At 46.4% G+C, this 13372-nt stretch overlaps 1 protein-coding gene and 1 long non-coding RNA gene across 4 annotated transcripts in view; one reads left to right on the top strand and one right to left on the bottom strand.

The window, feature by feature from the left end:
- The window catches only part of FGF1 (fibroblast growth factor 1), a 103711-nt gene that overhangs the window by 59184 nt on the left and 31155 nt on the right, over positions 1-13372 (bottom strand). The window contains exon 1 of one of the 3 annotated variants that reach the window (XM_060635861.3): positions 9439-9517. The exons of the other annotated variants lie outside the window; for them this stretch is intronic. The gene's annotated coding sequence lies outside the window, so the exon portion shown is untranslated. Of the gene's footprint in view, positions 1-9438; positions 9518-13372 lie in introns of those variants that run through there. 3 annotated transcript variants of the gene reach the window in all.
- LOC132681423 (uncharacterized) overlaps positions 1-13372 on the top strand; it is a 339118-nt gene that overhangs the window by 306194 nt on the left and 19552 nt on the right. The gene's annotated exons all lie outside the window — the stretch shown is intronic.

Genomic DNA, 13372 nt, shown 5'->3' with positions numbered 1-13372 from the left:
CACATGGCACAGTCTCCCTTGTTAGCAACATTCCCACCTGAGTGGTACATTTGTTACAGTGATAAATCTACCCTGACGCATCATCCTCTGCCGAAGTCCATAGTCTGTAACAGGCTCACTCTTGGTGCTGGGCATTCTGTGGGTTTGGGCAAATATATGATGACAGGTGGGTATCTGCCGCCACTGGAGTATCAGACGGAATCGTTTCACTCCCCTAAAAATCTTCTGTGCTCTGTCTATTCATTCCCTTCCCCCCAGCCTCCTGGAAACCACCGATCATTGTGCTGTGTCTTTACTTTTGCCTTTTCCAGAGTGTTGTAGAGTTGGAATCATATAATGTGTAGCCTTTATAGATTGGCTTCTTTCATTCCATAACATGCATGGAAGGCTTCTCCGCATCTTTTCCTGGCTTGATAGCTCATTTTTTTTTAATTTTAATGTATATTTTTGAAAGGGGGGAGGGGCAAGGAGAGAGGGGGACAGAGGATCCAAGCAGGCTCTGTGCTGACAGCAGCAAGCCCAATGTGGGGCTCAAACTCATGAACCAAGACATCATGACCTGAGCCAAAGTCAGATGCTCAACTGACTGAGCCATCCAGGTGCCCTGATGGCTCATTTGTCTTGAGTGCTGAATCATATTCTAAGATGTGGACATACTACCTTCTCTTAGCCTCAGTCTACAGGGCTCTGGGTAGCAGAGGCTGAGAGAATTCATAATAATGATAAGCGAGAATGTTCTAAGTGCTCGATACCACCCACTCTGCTGAATGCCTCTTTCTGCCCTACCTTACCTCATCCTTCCTAAAACTTGTCACATAGGTCTTAGGAACAACCGCCCGCCCCTTCCCTTACAGATGAAGACACTAAAGCTTAGGGGAGATAAATCATTGGTCAAGGCCACAGATCCAGGAAGGGAACCGTCTGGAATTCGAACCCAAATGTTCTGACTCCAGGTTTTAGTATTGAGGCTATAACCTTCCAGGAAGATTCTTGCCAGTGTTTGGCACATAGAGAAAAACGTGTCACCAAACTTATTATTGTTACAATTTTTGCAGCAGAGCCACTTAAATTGGAAGGTCACGATTCTTTTCTAAAGAGAAATATGAGGCACTGGGTGGGGGTGGGGGGGCGGTCAGAAACTTCCTCATGCCTCACAAGCCTGGAACCAGAACTAAAAGCCATGGTTAATGGAGGCTCTGAGTTGCTCCGAAGAGAGTACTGGTGGGTTTTTTTTTAAGGTATCATCTCCTGAGCATTTACCAGATAGGTTATCCCATCTAATGCTACAACAACCCATTTTAGGAAACAGAAGAGCCCAGGAGACTCAGCTCTGCTCATCATCCACCCCTGAAGCTTCTCCCGTGTTTTCTGCCCCACCCCGCCCCCACCTCCCCGCTCCCCACCGCAGCCTGGCCAACATTTGCAGCTCCGGGCGTGCGTCACGGCACAGAGGCAGCCTGGGAACGTCTGGGTCTGACCGGTGTCTGGCCTGAGGTGTGGGTGCCTTGGCAGCCGGCTCCAGCTCTTCCTCATCTTCCTGGTCACAGTACCCACTGGCCCCCGGCACCCTCTGCCGGGGCACACCTGCTCACTCCCTGTCCCCTCCACTTCCTTCTGCCCTGGATTTCCAGACAGAGTCAAAAATGGGTCCACATCAAATAAGATTTGTTGGCTCTCAGTGTAATTTTCCATTTATAGACAGCTTTCTCTCAGGAGGCACTGTCCTCCTTCCTCTGTCTCGGTTTTTTCTGGGTATTTGAGGATAAACTGCGTTGTTTTTAAGCCCTGCGGTCAGCAGCCCAGCCGGTCGTTCATTCAGAATGTCTCCAGAGAGCCTGCAGTTGTTACCCTTATAGGATTTATGCTAATTTCTGTGGCCTCTGAGATCTCTGTGGAGCTGGGGCCACATAGCCGGTGTGTAGCGTTAAAAAGAAATACCCGGTTGGGGCCAGCAGGGTCCTCATCCACAGGCTCATCCTGGTGCGACGATGAGGATGAGAAGACAACAGAAAGAACAGCTGCTGCTTAGAGCATACTCCTCCAGGTGCTAAATGGGATTCGCTTCTTCCTCTGACGTATAAGTGCTGCTCTGACCCCACGATACAGATGAGGACGTGGGCAGACAGAAGCCAGGGCCGTGGCTGACCTCTCTGGCCCAGCCACCCCACACGCCCCTCCCAGCCCTGGTCTCTAGCCATACCAGCTTCGGTCTGGTCCCTTGGATCACCATGTTCTCCCACCACAGTTCCTTTGCACACGCTCTTCCCCTTGCCTGGGCCACTTTCTCCTCCACTGTGCGCCGAATCCTCCCTGACCCATCTTTCAGATCTCAACTGCAAATTCTTCAAGGATGCCCTACTGCCTCCCCCCGCCCCCCGCCAGCAAGATGCTCCATTAAAGTTCAGATAGCCCTGCCTGCCTCTGCTCAGGGGTACTGGTCTGGACTGAAATCCTACTTTTACTTGTGCAATTTTCTGGTTAACATCTGGCTCCCTCTCCGGACCCTTAGTCCACGAGAGCAGGGGCTTGAAAGTGCTACCTTGTACATAATTCCACCACTACGCTTCGCAGGCCAGACTGAAACAATTTATTGATTCATTTTTCTCATCCCTTGGTCTGTGAATTTCCTGAGGGCAGCGTCCAGGTCTTTTTCTAACACGGTGCTCAGCTCAGTAAATATTTGGTGAGTTGAATTGAATGGACGGGATTTAATGGAACAGTGTAAGTGGAGAAAGGGCGCCTGAAAACTCAGAACTCAGAGCCCACAAAATACCGTCATTCTGAATCCATCCCCCACTCTTGGAAATCTGGAGCGATGTTAGAGAGAAGGTTAGCTTTTTAAAAAAAACCAAGTTGCCTTGTAATTTGGATTGTGGCATAGAGGGAGCCATGACTCTCCCAAAGAAGCATCGTATTACAGTCCTAAAGCCAAGAGAGGTGAGGAAGAAAGCACATCTGCCTCTCAGAGGTTCATCCGAAGTTTAGAAAAAGTCGGAGCGGAAATAACTAGTGGACTCTCACTGGAAGCTGTGCTGGGATTTGGCTCCTTACGGCCCTCAGCCTTGCGTCATTTCCTTATCTCTCTTGGGGGACCTCGCCTGGCTTCTTCCCCACTGACTGACTTTGACTCTGTAAATGTTGTGGTGTGGTTGCATTGGAAGCACCCCCATCTTTGGGGCTGGCCCTTACCAGGCGCTGATGTCCTTTGGTCTGGCAAATGGGTCCTAGGGTTTCCATACCTGAGAGACTGGGTTGGGGAGCGGGGGAAAGAGAACAAACAGGGCTTCTCTTCTGTCCGGGGGATGAGGAGGGCGAGGGGCAGTCTGTGGGTTACAGGCCTGGTGCTCACCCAGCAGAGTTTTATGAAGATAAGTGCCAGGTAACCGCAGGCTCCCACATCCAAGCGGGGCCCAGCCTCAGCCCTACCCACCCCAGCTCCAAGGAAAACAGCAGCTATTTGGAAAAGCTGCTTTCATCCTGCCTCCTCCTTCCTATCGTAACAGATCATGAGCCTGTTCTTCCGAGGGCTGAATAGCCCCTTTTAAGATGTTAGAAACCTTTTCTGAGTAAGAGGATTAACTTAGTTGAATTTAATAGTAGTAGCACATGATAGATTAACAGTAACGTGAAAGAACAGTGAGGCTCCAGTGACCCATTATGACGTTGGCTCGTGGACTGCCAAGCATTTTGCAATAAAAACGCCGACTAGTTATCACAAAGGATGAATTAAAGGGACACTACCCTCCGTTGTCCCCCACTGTGAACGTGCTCCTAGCAGGCTCCCTGGCAGGTACGTAAACTTTGCTTTGCAAATATCTGTTAAACTAATTCCGGGATTTACTGAGTGAGGCTAACTTAAGGTTCTGACAGTTTTCCAGAGTGGGACAGAAAGCCTTCATTTTAAACATAGTTTGCTCCAACATTTTCGGTAATGGCACATAGAACTATTTGCCATTCTCCTTTAGCTTCTAGACTTAGTTCCCACTCATCCAAAATTTTGAATGTATTCCTGAGAATTAACAAGTTAAGTGGATTCCCTCTGGCGCAAATCAGATCAAAGGAGGGTGTTTTTGTTTTTTTAAATAGCAATCAAAGAGTCATTTTTAAAGAGGAGACAGAATCCTATGTAACCTGAAAATATAGCACAAATATTGAAAGCGAACATCTTGGGGTTCCAGTGGCTGAGGTAGGAGAAAGATACGGTGAAGTTGGAAATGGAGATTAGAGCCAGGTTTCCAAACTGAAAATCAGATTGAAAATCTGACTGCCTTTGGTGGGCTGGGCCCCAGATGGTGCCATGGAACCCTAGGTCCAGAAGAGGGCGCTCTGAACTAAGTGTGCCAACGCCGTGGTAAAATCGCGAATCTCTAGAAGAGACTGGTTATACTTGTCTTTCCTTTTTTCTACGTTTTTGTGTTGTCTGTAGGCATAAGAGAGAGAGTTTTCATCCCCTGTGCCAACGAATCGTCTCCTGAAAGTATTACTAAACTGAGGATTTCACAGATTGAATACCAAACCCCAAGAGGATCATCATGTTTAAAAAAATCTTTTTAATGGCCTTCAACCTTTGGTCTCCCGAAAATCTGTGAACAAATTTCCCACACCATGGACTCTTTCACTATGTCTAAATGGTCCCTCAGGAATTGGTGTATTCTTTGAATATCGACCCTACACGTAGAAAATGGATGGTCAAATCAAGCAGGGTGGACTTACTTGATGTTTCTGAGGGTTACGTGTCTGTGTTCCATATTTATCAAGTGAATGAATGAAAGGTACCGATCTGTGTGAGTGTGGTACTTACCCACAGCATCCTGATTACCAAGGAAGCTGTATCTTTGTCAGCTTTAAAGCCTAAAAGATACTTTAAAGCCTTGTTTCCATTTATCAACTCCTTTGGAAATACAGTTTCTTCCCTACAGTTTTTATTCCCAGGCCCTGAGGGAAGAGCAGACAGTTTCAACAAGTACTTGGAGGAGACGGCATACCATGTGCAGGCTCTGTGGCTGGCAAATTCGATATTAAGAATTTGTCCTATGGCAGGACTCATACCAGTACCCAGAGGCCAATGCGTGAGGTTCACAGCAGCATTGTTAATAATAGCAGGAATTTGGAAAGCATGTGCCCCAGTAATGGAATGATAAATTATACAGCCAAGCAAATACCAGGCGGCCATAAAAAAGAGAGCTAGACATAAATGTACATAGATGAGTGGGGGGAAAAGGAAGCCCTAGAACAATATATGTGGAATTATTCTATAACTGATTTTTAAATGTTTTTTTATTCTGAGAGAGAGAAAGAGGGACAGAGCGTGAGCAGAGAAGGGACAGAGAGAGGGGGAGAGAGAATCCCAAGCAGGCTTTGCACCGTCAGCACAGAGCTCGACTCAGGGCTCAGTCTCACGAACCGTGAGATCATGACCTGAGCCAAAACCAAGAGTGGGACGCTTAACTGACCAAACCCCAAGGGCCACCCAGGTGCCCCTGAATTTTAAAATTATGTGTGTATCTGTAGATACAGGGCTAGAAACCTGAAAACCTGATGAGCTCTAGAAAATGGGATGGGGTGGGTAAGGAGGAACTCACGTTTTATTTTGCTTTTGCAGGTATTTTTCTAACTTAAAGGAAAAACCAATAACATCTTTAAAGCCCTCTGAAAAGAGGGCAAAAATGCTATCCACTCAGTCCTTTCCTACAGCTCCCAAACTCGCTAAATCCATCCTCCTGGAGAATGCTTCCCATGCCCCCCGCCCCCCGCCCACTTCTGCCCTGAGTCCTGTTGCTTCCTGCAGGCCCAGGCATCCCAAAGGATGCCAGAGCCCCAACACCTCACAGTCCCCCCTGGGCCTCTGGAGTCCTCCTTCCACCTCACTCTTCTATCCAAAGTGCCTGTGATCTCCTCCAACACCAGGGTAGCACACTTGTGACCCATGAGCCAGATGTGGCCTAAGGCTATATAGTTTGCTAGAGCCGCATATTTGGTTGTGTTTATTCTTAATCGACTTGATGCTTACTACTTGGGAAGTTTCACTTAGAATTCCTATTCTCTGTCTTCTCTTCAACCACCAGAAGATCTGGCCCACTACACCCACCTTCCCACGTGGCTAGAATTAAGTGTCAGCCTGACCCAGGGTCTCCACTGCTCTGTCTTGTGGAATCTTCTGGCCCTGCGGGCAGGAGAGCTTTTCATTCCATTTTAGACCCTTCTCCTCTATCTAGTTTCAACAACAGCACCAGCTTCTAGATCTTCTTCTTTCTCTTTAGCTGTCCTTGTTCAGCATCCTGTCCTGGCTTCCTCTCCGTTAGCCATCTTTTGAAGTCCAGCATTCCTCAGGGGTCCGTCATTGGTATATATGCTCTCCTTGTCTCCCTGAGTATCCTGTCTTCCTCAGGTTCCACTCATGTCTCCAAAATCCCAAATTGCCTCTGCCTTAATTAATGACAGTACAGTGGTTATAAAGTAACCCAAACCACAGACCTTAGTCATACACCCTTTCCCTCACTACCCACAGGCCTCTCCTAATGATTTGACCTAACTATTCCTTACGTTGTCCTTCCTTTCCTTCCCTGCCATCATTGTCTTGAGTCAGGCCAGCAAAATCTTGACCCCTTATCCAAGGCAATTGCTTCTAATTTTTCCCTCTGTAGCTTATTCCTCTTAACTCATGCACGACACCTCCAGCCTTGTCCTTTCAAACCACAAATCTGATTGGGCCTCACACTTCCTCAAATGTGCTTCATGATTCTTCACTGCCTACAGGCCAAAGTTCAAACTTCTTAGCTTGGCATTCAAGGCTCTTTATGATCTGGTTTCAGCCTTTATTCATTCAGGCAACAAACTGAGCACCCATGATTTGTCAGGCCTTGAAGATACTTTTGTGAAAATAAGTCGTGGTCCCTGCCCTTATGGGACCACATTGTAACTGAGTCCTTATAGACTCCCCACCCTCAACATGCACCACACACATTAAAGGACAAGGAAAAATTCAATACCAAGCAACTAAGAGAATAAAGAGTAAATCCAACTTTAGAATAAATGGTCAGGCAAGACTCCTTGAGGAGATGACATTTAACCTGAAGGGAGAAAAGATTCTAAACAAAATCCCTCCTTCTCATTCTGGCCTCTCTTCACTCCCTTTTCCTGTCTACTCTGCACTCCACGCAGGCTCAGCCATCATCTAGTACTTGTATACATTGTCCTTGGGGGTGCTTCTGCCCTAACTGTGATCTTCTCAATGAGAACAGTTCAAACTGGGTCCCCAGTTGTTCATTTGGGTCCCCAGTGCCTGGCATGTAGTAGGCTCAATAACTGTGAGATGAAAAACTGGATGGATGGATGGATGGATGGGTAACTGGAGGGATAGGTGAGTGGGTGGGTGAATGGATGGGTAAATGGATGGACAGATACATGGGTGGGGGGTGGGTGGATGGGTGGGTAGATGATGGATAGATAGGTGGATGGATGGAAGGATAGATGGGTGAGTAAAAACACATGCTTTAAGCTGAACTGAGTCTATTGTCTTTGGGGGATAATTTTATAACCAACAAAGCTGAGGCTTTGACTTTGCAGGAGTTGGTTTGTGCTAGAGAAGAGTGACTAAAAAGAATTCTCACTCAGGTTCTCTACCACTTTAGTTACATGTCAGTTTTTCTATCTACTCATCCTTATTATTGTGAAATGGGCAAGTCTTTTTTGAATTGAAGTATAGTTGACATGCAATAATATATTAGTTTTAGGCATACAACGTAGTGATTCAACAATTACATGTGTTACAAAAGGCCCACCACAATAAGTGTAATTACCATCTGTCACCATATAAAGTTAATGTAATATTATTCACTATATTCTGGGAAAACATTTTTTCCTTAGAAATTAAGAAAACAATAACATTTTACATTTTTCCTTCAATAAACAGCTCTTAACCAGATCTTGTTTCAATTCTAAGGGAATTTTTTAAGGCAGGAAAATGAGAGGCAATATACACTGTGCTTAAACGTCCAGCCTATGCAGCTAGATCCCTGTGTTCAAATACTGGTCCAGCCACTCCCCACAGTAGATCCTGGGAAACCTCACCAAGCCCTCAATGTCTTTACCTGTAAAATATGACTAATAACAGTACCTACTCTCAGAGGGTGGCTGGGAGGATTCAATGACACGTATAAGAGCAGAGCACCTGAAACAAAGTTAGGACTCAAAACCTGGGAGGTGCCGCTGTCACAGGACTGATGTTTCTTTAGCTCAGCCCATCCAAATGCCTCCAAAAGCTTCTAAGAGAATCCTAGCCAAAGACGACAAAGGACATGCACTTCAAGCTATTTTTCTGGTTGAAGAAAAGAAATTCTCTTGCTCATACGCTCCCTGGCTCCATAGCAGGCGCACAGAAGTGGCCACAGACACAACGCACAACAGGCTTCATTCGTATTCTGAACATCTCCCTGCTCCCACTGCCCTACATTAGCCTGGTTCAGGGCTGTGCTAACTGGCCATAAACAGGTCCAGGTGGCAGGTCACACAGTATGGCTGTAGTTTCTCTCCATTTGCCTGTAATCTGGGCTTCCTCACAAGACCTCAGCTCTTAGGTGGCTGAAAAACAGTTCAGTCTTGTCCAGTATAAGAATTTAAACAGTCCTGGGGCACCTAGGTGGCTCGGTCAGTTGAGCATCCAATTGTTGATGCCAACTCAGGTCATGATGTCATGGTTCTTGGGGTCAAGCCCCACGTCGGACTCTGTGCTGACAGCCTGGAGCCTGCTTGGGATTCTCTCTCTCCCTCTCTCTCTGCCCCTCCCCTGCTCATGCGCTCGCTCTCTCTCTCTCTCTCTCTCAAAATAAATAAATAATCTTAAAAAAAAAAAAAAGATTTTAAGCAGTCCTGTTAGGCACTACTCTGCCCCTGAGATTCCCTCCCCTTTGGCCGCCCTCCCACTGCTTTTGGAAGTATCATCTAGCAGTAAGAGGAGTGGAGGTCCCTGAGTCTCTCACTGGAAGAGCTGAGACACTCATTCATAGGCCTCTGGGGCCCAAGGTCTCAGCGTGGAACCCTTTGCCTGCCCTATCACTGCCTACTCACCGCCTTTACGGCTCAAGTTGAGGTCCTGGTCTCTCTTGTTGCAGTCAGAACTCAGGGAGGCTCCTTGGCTGACCAGCTCCTGTTGGCCATGGGCTCCTTGTTTCCCTAGCCAGGAGGTCTCCCCCTGGCCCCACAGCCGGGTCACCCCACAGTGGCCTCTGGCTGTCATCTCAGCATCTGCATCATGCAGGAATCACAGGAGATACAGAGTATGAACTACGCCCACTTGCCCCTGGATCATACTCACCCATACTCTCAACCCTCCGGCCCTCCCCATGTTACAGGGCCAGCCATCCTACGCTCGGCTCATCAGGATGTTTCCACGGGCAAGCCACCTCCACCCCGCATTCCCCCACACGCACACACACACACCTTCTTTTCCACCTCCATCTTCGGATGCTCCCGTGGCAGATGGCATCCCCTACACAGTGGTAGAAACACCACGATCTGTCCACCAGACTGCTGTGTTAAATGGGAGCTCAAGCAATTTTGCAAGTCTTCTCTTCACAAATCTTGGCAGCTGAGCTGACTGTCCTCTTTATTCTCTGTTCCCTTTTCCTTCTCTGGCGCTGTGTGACAGGTCCCCTGACCCAGGCTCTGGGCAAGGAGACTCCAAGTGGAGCATGGTTTAAAGGCAGCAGGATGGGGTGGGAGGGATCAAGATACATAGCTTCATATTTGCCTTATTTTCTCCCTCAGGCAGCCATGCCTCTCCCAGGCCTACCATAGCTAAAGGAATCATTGTCCTTCAAGGCATTTTCCTTTGTTTCATTCATGCATGTGTTCATTCAACAACCATGATTGAGCACCTGACATGCAGGCACTGTGCCGAGAACCAGGTCAGTAGCTGCCTCACGGACGTAATGTAAATACACTTGAACTCTTTGAACGACATGGGGTTAAACTGTGCAGGTCCACTTATATGTGGATTTTTCCACATATGTTTTCTCTTCCTTATGATGTTCTTATTAGCATGTTCTTTTCTCTAGCTTAGTTAATTGTAAGAATACAGTAGATAACATACAAAATGTGCATTGACTCTTTACATTATCATTCAGGCTCCCAGTCTACAGTATGCTATTAGTAGTTAAGTTTTGGGGGAATCAAAAGTTATACATGGATTTTCAACTGCATGGGAGGTCAGCCCATGTTCAAGTGTCAACTGTATTCTCCTCATGTGAAAAGATGCTCAACATCATTAGCCATGAGGGAAATGTGGATTAAAACTACAATGTGATTCTATTTCACATCTGCTAGAACGGCTGCAATCAAAAGATGGTTAATAACAAATGTTGGCAAAGATGTGGGGGAATCGGAGCCCTCTTCCATTGCTGATGGAAATGTAAAATTGGTATAGCCACTTTGGAAACCAGTTTGACAGTTCCTCGAGTGGTCACCCATAGGGTTACCATATGAAAGTACAATCCCACTCCTAGGGATATACCCAAGAGAAATGAAACATACGTTCATACAGAAACATGTACACTAATGTTCATAGCAGCATTATTCATAAAGCCAAAAGGTAGAAACAACACAAATGGCCTTCAAATGATGAATAGAGAAACAAAATGTGGTATGTCCATACGATGGAATATTACGGGGCTGTAAAAAGGAAGGAAGTACTGATAACATGCTATAACATGAGTGAACCTTGAAGACGTTATGCTGTGTGAAAGAAGCTGCCACGCAGTACTATATTTTGTGTGATTCATTTGTATGAAGTGTCCAGAGTAGGCAAATCCATACAGGCAGAAAGTAGATTGGTGGTTGCCAGGGGCTGGGAGGGGGTAGAATGGCGAGTGATTGCTTCATAGGGGTGGGTTATTTTTAGTGTGGTGAGTGTCCTGAAATTATTTAATGGCAATAGTTGCACAACTCTGTGAATATAGTGAAAGCCATTGCATCGAACACTTGAAGTGAGTAAATTGTGTGGTATGTAAATTGTATCTCAAGAAAGCTGTTAAAAGATGTTCTCATCTCTCTAACTGAATGTCTTTTCCAGTTCCTTAGCTCTCCTAGGACAAATATGAATTCAACTTCCAGTTATTTTAGGACTTTTTCCAACACACTTTTTAGATCCAGTGTTAGGTAGCTAGACATCTATTTAATGATTTTTATTTATTTTTTTAGGTTGATTTGTTTTTAGAGGGAAAGAGAGAGAGAGCACAAGCAGGAGAGAGGGGCAGAGGGACAGTAGAAGAGGGAGAGGAAGAGGCAAAGAGAGAGAGAGAGGGAGAGAGAGAAAGAATCTTAAGCAGGCTCCACACTCAGCATGGAGCCCAACTCAGGGCTCAAGTCCACAACCATGAGATAATGACCTGAGCTATAGTCAAGGGTCAGACCCTCAAGTGACTGAGTCACCCAGGTGCCCCTATTTAATGATTTTTAAACTGTTATTTCCCATTAGAAAGTAAGTTCCAAGAGAGCAGGAACTTTTGTTTTGTTGGTTGTTACATCCACCATGTTTAACCTGTTCCATGTCATGGAACTCACATACCAAATGGACACAAAATCCCAGCTAGGCATGAGATGACTGCTATAGGCATCATTCACTCAGGACATGTCTACTGCAGCCTCATGGTGTATGGAGTGAATGAATGAAACACACATGTCTCTGCCCTGGGGGAGCTTGAAGCAAAGGAAACCTGTCCTCAGCAGGTCTAGCACTTTGATCAAATCTGAAAACAAGTAATATCTAATATTCACTGGAGGTTTACATACACAGAAAGTGGGGTTTTGTTAAAGTTGCCCTTACTGGGGCTTTGTGGGCATTTAGGCTGAGCTGAGACAGTCATGCAAAGAAAAAGAAGACAGATTCTAAAGGATTGGGGGTGAGTGAGAAGACGGTCAGGCGAGACAAAAAGAAAACAGCATTTTCCAGTGCATTTGCTGGTTCCAAGGAGCAATTCCAAGCTGTGATTTTAAGTTCTTGTTGAGGTGGAGGGTAGTATTGAGAAAGGGGAAAGTGCCAAGTACCATCCTTCATGTCCAGTGTCGGGAAGTCTTCGAGAAGAGATATGAAGAGAAAGAGTGACTCAGTGGCTGGGAGGGGAGGGAACAAGGGTGTTTCAAAGGGATGGGGAAGATTTCATTACCGTACAACAGCCTTCTTCACAATGGAAAATTATGGGAAGGATAACCAAGGGGTCAAGATACAGGGCGAGAAGATATACAATGATGACACAGTTGGGAACCCGAGAGGCGGGCTTGTAGATATGCAGCCCATGGTGGGTGATGGAGGTCTTGGGGTCAAAAATTAAAGCAAGAAAACTCATCCAGTTGACTTTTCCTACACATACGACCTCCTCATTCCACCTCTGTCTTGACCCATGTTTTCTTTTTTCTTTTTTAAATTTTTTTAATGTTCATTATTTTTGAGAGAGAAAGACAGAGAGCAAGCAGGGAAGGGGCAGAGAGAGAGGGAGACAGAATCGGAAGCAGGCTACAGGCTCTGAGCGGTCAGCACAGAGCCGGATGCGGGGCTCGAGCTCACAGACCATGATATCATGACCTGAGCTGTAGTCGGCCACCCAACCGACTGAGCCACCCAGGCACTCCGACCCCCATGTTTTCATTTTAATACACAGGGTTTCTAGAAAACCTGTAATGAGAAGGAGATGTGAAACAGGGCTAGGAACTGACTGAGACATGAACATGGCTCTTGCACAAGTCAAGGCAGGGTCAGAGAGTTTAGACACTTCAAGAGATGGGAGGAGACAAGAAGATGTGGGCAGAATAAAGTTCAGGGTCAAGGATGACGCCACAGAATCCAGAGCAAATTGCTAACTAGAGCTTGGGGAGAAGGAAAGATGGGTCAGAGATAGAACCGAGACCCAGGAGGCTTATGAGCTAGAAAATAAAGATCTTGGAGGATCTTCCTAAAGGGGTTGGCTTTACAACTAGAAGTTGTAAGTTTACAACTGACTTTACAACTAGAAGACACACTCCCGGAGTTCAGGGAAGCTTGAGAATTAGAGTGAACCCAAGCACAGATGAACGAGGTGAGGTTTTCTTTATTCTTGAGGTCAGTCGCCTCTATTGTGTTTTTGATTTGCCCAGCTGTCCACCCACCAGGAGGACCAGATGACAAAGATAACCCATCTCCTTCAGAGGCCATCTCGCCTGCTGATCAAGGGCAGGGACTTTGGCCCAGGACGCTGCCCAGGCTCTGTGGCTCCCTGGCTCTGTGTCACTGAACATGCACACTGGCTGCACCACACTGAACCCTGTGCCTCGTCTGTAAAAGCAGGGGTGAGAATAAAGGACTGTTATTGAGATGAAACGAGATAGTAGAGGCAAAGCTCCT

This window comes from Panthera onca, chromosome A1 (genome assembly GCF_046562875.1).
Source record: "Panthera onca isolate mPanOnc1 chromosome A1, mPanOnc1 haplotype 2, whole genome shotgun sequence".
Classification (NCBI taxonomy): Eukaryota; Metazoa; Chordata; class Mammalia; order Carnivora; family Felidae; genus Panthera; species Panthera onca.
The sequence above is the reverse complement of the archived record's forward strand: the minus strand, read 5'-3'. Positions and strand labels throughout refer to the sequence as shown.